Source organism: Falco rusticolus, chromosome 2, assembly GCF_015220075.1.
Source record: "Falco rusticolus isolate bFalRus1 chromosome 2, bFalRus1.pri, whole genome shotgun sequence".
NCBI classification, from domain to species: Eukaryota; Metazoa; Chordata; class Aves; order Falconiformes; family Falconidae; genus Falco; species Falco rusticolus.
The window spans coordinates 91,332,508-91,340,745 of NC_051188.1; positions in this window are offsets into that span (position 1 = coordinate 91,332,508).

Genomic DNA, 8,238 nt, shown 5'->3' on the forward strand with positions numbered 1-8,238 from the left:
AACCAAACAAAAAAAAACCCTAAACAAAAACCAAACTGAAATTTATTTCCTAAGTTCTTTGGTAGAAGCTTAAGGATAGCAAAATGTGTTTACAGTGATCATGGTGAACCGGTGAATTATTCACAGGTAGGAAGAAGACTTTTTTCAAGAAACCCAGCCTCATAAGCTTAACAAGCACAAGAACCTCCTAGCTGGAACTGACAGTAAGAGCAGCGTCCTGGGTATCCAGCACTTACCTCACTTGAAAAAAAAATTCACTTGAATTAGCTTAGTGGGAGTCTGAGCAATCCCAGCCAGGGAGAGAGCTGCATCCTGATCTGACTGGGAGTGCAGGTCATCTGCCTAAAATCTGCTGGATGAAGCAGCATCCCCAATTCAAACACCAGCTCAAGTGTCAGCTGATGGCCACCTACCTTCAGCTTAAGTAGCGCTAACAAGAGTTAGAGATACTGTCCAGTAAATGAGAACCGCCCCAGGGAAACACTTGAGCTGTAATTTGGAGATAAGAAAGCATGAAAGGTAAGTAAAACTAGCAAAGACCAGAACAGATACTGGCTAAGGTCACATGATAAGCACAAAGTTATACATGTGTTACTGGGTGGCCTGCTCAAGGTGAAAAGATTTCCCATCCCCTTTCCAGAGAGTTTTTGAAAATAAATCTGCCAGTCCTAGAGAGTACATAGGCCTGAATGGTGTTTGGATTCTCCTGAAACCTGACTGGTATTTCACTTCACATATCCCCGACTCCATTACAGCATGTTAGCTTTTTGTTTCCTTGTGGTGGCCTAAATAGAGAAGAGGTGATTATTTTCTTTCAGATTGTTAGTTGAATGTACGTCTTAATGGAATAAAAGTGCTGTAGCCTTGGAGTATTTTTAGACTGGAGTATTGGGTTCCTACAATATTTCTCTCTGAACTGTCACATTTATGTACGCTGTTGAAGAAACACCACAAGAACTTGTTTATACAACATTTTTGTGGGCCATCATGTTCCATATTTGGCTGATCAGGTAAGGAGAAAAAATAAATCTGTAGAGAGGACTTTCCCTCAGCTGTCTTGGCACAAACTGTTTACTTTTGAACACGTTTCCCAGCACTCAGTTTCTGATCCACAGTGTGTCTGAAATTCCTTTGACCATGGTGAGCTTGGACCTTATTTTTGATTTTTTTTATTAAAAGTAATTTTTTATTACAGCATTTCATTGTTGCTGTGCATTTAGCTACAGGTCTTCTCATTGTTTATATGTTTATGCCAAGCTGCTAACCATACTATGTCGTATAATAACTTGGGCATAACAGTTAAAAAGGTTTAAAAGCAAAAAATCTTGTCTTTGGGTTTCTTCAACCAAATACCGTTGATGATTTTTACTTGCTCATTTCAGTGGACTTTTAAAAATTGATTTTTGCAGTTAATGCTGACAAAAGTACACTGAGTTTCTTCCCTGGGGTTGTCTGTGTGAGGCTAAGGAAAGCTCGGATGAGAACCCCCCCCAGCTGAGTTTCATCACTCAGCCAGCCCCCTGCGGTCATGCTGTGGCAGATGGGGACAGTTCCTTCCTTCCACTTTGCCCCAGCTACGATTTCCTACCGTAACACCAGTGTTGGCAGCCGCAATCATTCAGCAGCACATGGTTGAATGGCTCAAGCCGCTCTTCTGACAGCTACCTACTTTTTTATGGACTCATTTTCAACTCTGTTCATGAGTTGGTTCATCTTGCCTTGTGGCTGGATGCTGGCTGGTACATCTTCTTGAGAAGTCCCCAACCAGAAGTCAAGCCCAGACCCAGAGATAAGCGCAGCGGATCCTGGCTGTGAGGCCACGAGGGAGGCCTCCAGCTGATGCTAAGTAGGTGTTGAAAAGGCCTCGTTTGGTTGGGAAGCGTGTGGGCTGGCCACAGTTTCCAAGGTCTGGGACACCACACCCTTGGGCTTGCTTTTGCAAAGGCAGCAGCTGTGCAGTCCAAGGAAAACAGAATGAGATGCAGCTGCTGGGTCCAGTCGCAAGCTCTGCTCTGCCACTCCCTAATGCATCCCAGAGACCACCGCAGTTCCCGAGGCTTTCAAAAACCTGTTCCTAACCCACATATGGTATGTTGATCCTGGGCCCTTATCAAATGTTGATTCACTTCAAATCACGGATACATGTTGAATAAATTAATTCACTTATTCATTACAAATACATGAATTCACCACTTATTAGAAAAGCAATTAGCTTTTATTCTTGCCATTTATCCTTTTCCGTTGTCTCCAACTCATAAATATTTTAGTACACATGTGAGGCCTGAGATATTTATAACATATTAAAAGCAGAGCTCTTTTTAAGACAATCAGCTTGAGGGAGGTAGGAACCACAGGCTTAACTTCTTCCGTGCCTCGCAACATAGAACAGCCATATTAGTTTTATATGTATTTATTTTTTTTAAAATAAAAATTTTCCTGGTGCTAAAAGCTTCTCTGCCAAATGTTACAGTATAGTTAGAAACACCTCAAAGTAAGGGTTTAGAATGGAAAGACTAGCACATCAACACTAAAAATGCTGGAGGGTCTGCTCTTATACCACTTCGCTTGTGCATATCTTTCCAAACAAAGTGGACCCATCAAGATTATTAAAGTAGAACATTGACTATATATTTAATTTCCAAAGTTTTGGAGTAAAATATCCAATTTAACAGAGCAGGCAAAATCACTCTCCTGAAATCAATGAAGGGCTGGAGTTTTGCAGCTGTGCCTGTGACACAGAAATTTTAATAGCTTTAGAGAAACAAGAACTAAAGTTGGCACATTCAAATTGTAAATACAATTTGATAATTATAGTGTCTGTGATCTCATGTAATAGTTTTTCCTTCATATTGCAACATTTTTGTTTCAATATTTTTATGTTGGCTCATGGCTTTTATTTACATATTCTGATGTAACCAGAAAACACTACAAAGTCTCTGAAAATATTTTCCTTCAGTAATTATGAGACGCTTTACTTCTTTAACTTAATCATATTACAACCCTAATTTGTTTAGTTTTAGAAATAGAAAGTTGTTTTTATAAACTTTTTACTGTACATGATGGATGCTGCTGGTAACTGGCTACGAAATATATAGCTAGGAAGACATGGTTCAAAATACAGAGCATTTTGGCAACTACTGCTTTATTTAGTAGAAAGCTGAAGCCCTCAGAATTCCAGCATTCTGGAGTGCCAAGCCCTAGGTTAAGTTGTACAGAATTTTTCATTTCCAAATCAGACAACCAGTTTCCCTAATACTTCACTGATGTGTTCATAATAAGCCATGAAACACTTTTCGTCCTTGGATGTTCTTGAGAACTTTGGGAGAGATCAACAAAGATGCTGTACAAGTAATGTTTCTAAAAAAAATGATACAATCTTCTCAGTTTACCAAAATGTGAATTATGGAAAATTCTTATGATTTTGTCTAAATTAGAGGAAGCAAAGATGCTGTTTAAAACTTTGTAAAATATTCCCCTGTTCTGAACACACCCCCAGCCTTAGTAGACCCCTCTGCAGTCAAAACTGCTGGTGGTGCACAGAAGAGAAACTACTGCAAATCTTCTATGATATGTTTCTTCTGCACTAGTTGGTATTTTTGTTAATGAATTATGTGAAGGTGCATTTAGACAAAAGTTGAAATACAATTAATGTGCCTAAAAAGAATTTTAAACATCTTGATCTGCTGGAGACATTGGGTGAATTTTTTGAAATAGCAAAACAAGTTAGAAGTAAGATTATGAAAATATGCTTTGAATTTTAAGATGAATGATTTATTAAACAATGTGTAGTTAGGTAACTGAAAAAATTATTTCAGAGCACCACATCTTGCAGAAATGGTAGGTCTGATCTTACCAACCTTTACTATTCTATTAATTAAAAGAGGAAAAAGAAAAGTTTCTTATTTTTTTCCTAAGGCTTTCTTTACACTGTTCATATTAAATAGAGGCCTTAAAATATCTGTTTCACCATTACTTATTGCGAGCTTTAAATAGTTCACATCATTTGTTATCTCCTTTTTATGTATACCTGATGAATTAAAAAAATCTTAAAGTGCTTTGCAGGCTGAGGCCATAATTTTCAAAGTAATCTTCCTGTAACAGAATAGGTTTGGGCTTCCACATTTGGATTTAGATGTCTAGGTCTTTTTTGCATGGGAGAAGGTCAATTTGCCATTTCAGAGATCCACCTTCGTGCAGATGCCTAACAACTGGCATGCAGAGCTGCCAAGTCAGATCAGTGTGCAGCAGAGTACGTTAGTTGCCTCTGCAAAAATTGCCATGGTGAATACCTTGCATGTTTTATTTTAGGAGATAGAGTGAATGATTTACCAGGAGGAAATACTGAAAGAACTTGACTTGTTTAATTTGTGGCTCTAACACTGAAAATCAGTTCTACTTCATCTTTGGATCAGGTTGATGGTCCTTTTCCTTGACTATGAGGCATGAGTGATCATAGAAATACCTCGGGACTTATCTCTGCTGGAGAAATTAATTCTGCTAAGGGGGGAAACTTATCCTCTATGTAACACAATTTCCCCAGTTCCCTAAAAACTCCATTACTAATTCAAGATGGTGGGGTTTAGCAAGGTTTTGAATACATTTTCTAAGTAGGCAACATACATTACATCTGCAGTTAGGTCATTATTCTGTCACTTGAAAAATCTTGGGAAGCTGTCCAAGAAAAATCAGATTACTTTAGATACTTTTGTGAAATCATCCAATTATTCAAAATATGTTAGATGCTATCTTGGCACCATTAGATATCACTGAGCCAAGAGGGTGTCATAATTGGGATACACTGAAAATAAACTAACTTGTATTTTTTGCAGATCCCAAGTTGATTTCACAATACTCCTTGGAATTGTCATCAGTTATTTAGAAGAAAGCCTGCAAAATCCACTTGTTAAAATCTCTAATTTAGGAGACAAGGAGGTAATCAAAACATAAAGATCCCATTATTTAAGAAAAAACTAGGCTAGTTTATACTGACTGTAGATCTTCTGTGTAGGAATTCTAAGCATTTGCACAGCCTTATGCTGACATTTGATACAAGTTTCATGAAACTTTGGTAACAGTTCCAGTCCTGTGGTAAAGCTTCCTTTACTAGGTACCTGTTGGACTACTGTGTTCAGGCCTGCCACATGAAGACCATAGTCTTAAACTTTGTGAGCTTGAGTATACTTCAGCATACACCTTTTTGCCTGTCTGCAGAAGTACAACCTGGCTTCTGGCGTCTGGCATCAACCTGTACACTTGACTCCCACACCTAGGAAGTGTGCCTGTTCTCAGAGGGGACTGACTGGCTTCCCAGTTCTGTGTTTCTACTTAAACAACCAGTAGATATCTATGGGGAAAACCAGAAGGTTGCAGTAGCTTCTCTCCCCACACAACATTCAGTGCTTTGTGGGCTACAAACATGGGAGTAAAGGGGAAGTTTCTTCCAAACCCGTCTTATCTAAGATAGTCTCCTTGCCTGTGATTTGCCCTAACCTGTTTTTCTTATCCCAATGGCTCCTTGTCTTTAAAGCTTTCTGATTTTCATTTCTTGTGTACATACTGCATGGGCAGGGCTGGGCATGAGAAAATACATTACTGAAATTGCTCTTTACCTTCCCATGAGCATGTGATAATTCGAATATATAAAAAAAGACTTTACGTAAGTTTCCCAACAAATCATTTCTTACTCTAGCGAGAAGCAGATTCACACGGAATTGCAATCTACCCTAATACCGTGGGGTAGAGTTCTTTGGGTTCAGACAGAATCAGCAGGACTTGGGTCATCACCACACACCATGAGCTCCTGGAAACAGTCTCTACCTGGTAAAAGATGAAAAAGTTCTCAGTCATTGTTCAGACGTTCTGATGCTTAAAGAAAAGAAGAGAAACCCCTGGAATGTATAGTCTATATACAGTGAGGTGATTTTACCATGAATTAATCAAATCATTTGCAATAGCTGCCTAAGAAACTATCATCTCCTTTGAGCATTTTTCTTATGTCTGTGTCCACAAACTAAAAGACAGGTTCAGATTATCATTAATATTCACATGCTTTTATCACAAATATTTTCATTTTAAAATCTATCTATTCTGCCTATTAATGTAGCAAGACATATTTTCCAACCTCTTATTATGGCCTGGTAAGCCTTCACTGGCTTGTACCCTCGCTTTGGTAACCACTGACTTAAGCAATTAAATGAAGGCTCAGATGTCTTCAGGCAGGAAGCCTGGAACAAGATCTGTTTTCTCCTTCCACTTTTTTTTAGTTGAAGTCAAATGAATGAAAACACTCTCAAATGCCACCCTATCACAGAAAAAAAATATAAGTGGAAAGAGATGCAGTAAAACCTGTGATATTATAAGGCGTTTTTTTCTACCACCTGTGACCTATACCACGGTGTCTTACAGAAAAAATACACTTTTCTGGTTTTTGGGTGTCTAGAAATGAGTAAACTTGTTCTATTCAGGCATTAGGTCCTGCTTGACTTCTCCTCCCATGCAGACCACAAAGTTTCTCAGCACTCAAGTGTTTGTAATTTAGGCACTGTTTCTTTGGAATGTATATATGTGGCATATAGATGAGACTGGGAATTCAGTCATGTTCCAATCACTCATGCACACATTACCTGAATGCAGGCTTTTATTTGTATAACTTTTTTGAAGGTACCTTCTAAAGTGAATCTCCATACAGAAAGCCTACACACTCAATACTAGGACATAAGGAGAGTGTCCTGAGAAAGACGTTAACACAGTCTCATCACCAAAAATGAAATTAAAATAAATGCCATGGACTTGTTAAGAACACGCTTGTTTCTGTGACTGAGCCCTCAGCCTAACTTGAATATATAAATGTCTAACTGGCTGCACATTTGGTGCTCATTATGTCAAAAGGGAGGAATTTTCTAGCAGTTACCACAGAGCCGTATCTGGCATTACCATTTTCACTAAATATAGAACAGGAAATGATTGTATTAACTGACACAGCAGTCCCATGAGCGCTTCAGGCTGAGACTGCCACTGAAAAAAGTGTCCCTGCCTCATCCCCACCCCTGCTGCTCGCTGCTCCTGCCCAGAGCCATCCTCTGCTCTTCATGTGAAAGCATCCCACGTGGCCCCTCATCCCCTGGGTTGAGGCACAAACCCAGGTGAAAGCAACCCCAGTTCACTGGGTGGGCACATGAGTAGATGTGCTGGTACAAAGCTGGACGTGATGTGAAAAGGGGAGAAGGAGCCACAGAGATGGGCAACTGGAAAAAAGCAGAGGATGTGGTGCACTGGCTTAGCCTGTCTTAGATGTCACAAGAAACTACAGCAACAAACATTGACTTCTGCTTCACGCATGCTTAGGGACTAAATTTCTTTATAATTGCCTTCTTTCTAATCAGGTATCTCTATCTAATGCTGAGGAAGCTCAGGTGTATTTAGCAACTTCACAGTTATTTATTATGGAACAATAACATTATTAAAAATCAAAACACAATTTCCTAACTGAAAATCCTGTAGTTCGTGGTTAGCGTCTTTTCACAAAGAACAATTATTCAAGGGGTATCAGCAGATCTCTTGATCCTGCACTCTGCAGCAAGTATGACCAGCTTGAAAATCCATGAACAGAGAGAGGTATGCCTTGGGAATTCACACTTGCCTTTTTAAATGAATTTACCCACAGAAACTTTCTAATCAGTCCTTAATTGTAACAGCCTTTCACTGCTTACTTTTCCCTGTAGAAAACTTTGTGAGGACTTGCCATTTATGCTTATCAGTTGCTCGTGTGGGGGACAGCAGTATCTAAGTCGTGTATATGGAATAACTCACATAAATTTTTAATATTCCTGAAACTAAATATAAAAGTTATTACTAAACAGTAAAAAAATGCTTTATCTTTGACAATCGTTCTTTCAAATGCTTATTACATTTTCGCAGCACGTTCCATGAGAGTTTCTCCATCCAGTTGAGCTTCTAGATTATTTAATCCTCACAGCTATATCTCTATTAATCTTCATTCATTCATCTTTAACAATGTCATTATCTGTCGTTCTTGGTCAAAGTAGTAGTTGGAAGTAGCAGTATTAGGCCCCAGCTCTCTATTTCATTACTGCTCAAATAATTCAATGATGGGAAAATATTCAAGGCGACAGATTAGTGAAGGCTGCCAAGCTTCTGATTCAATATATGTCAAATTTTGGCATAGAATGGTGGCAGGTTTTTAATCAATAAGGAGCAAATAAGTAATTTTTTAATTTT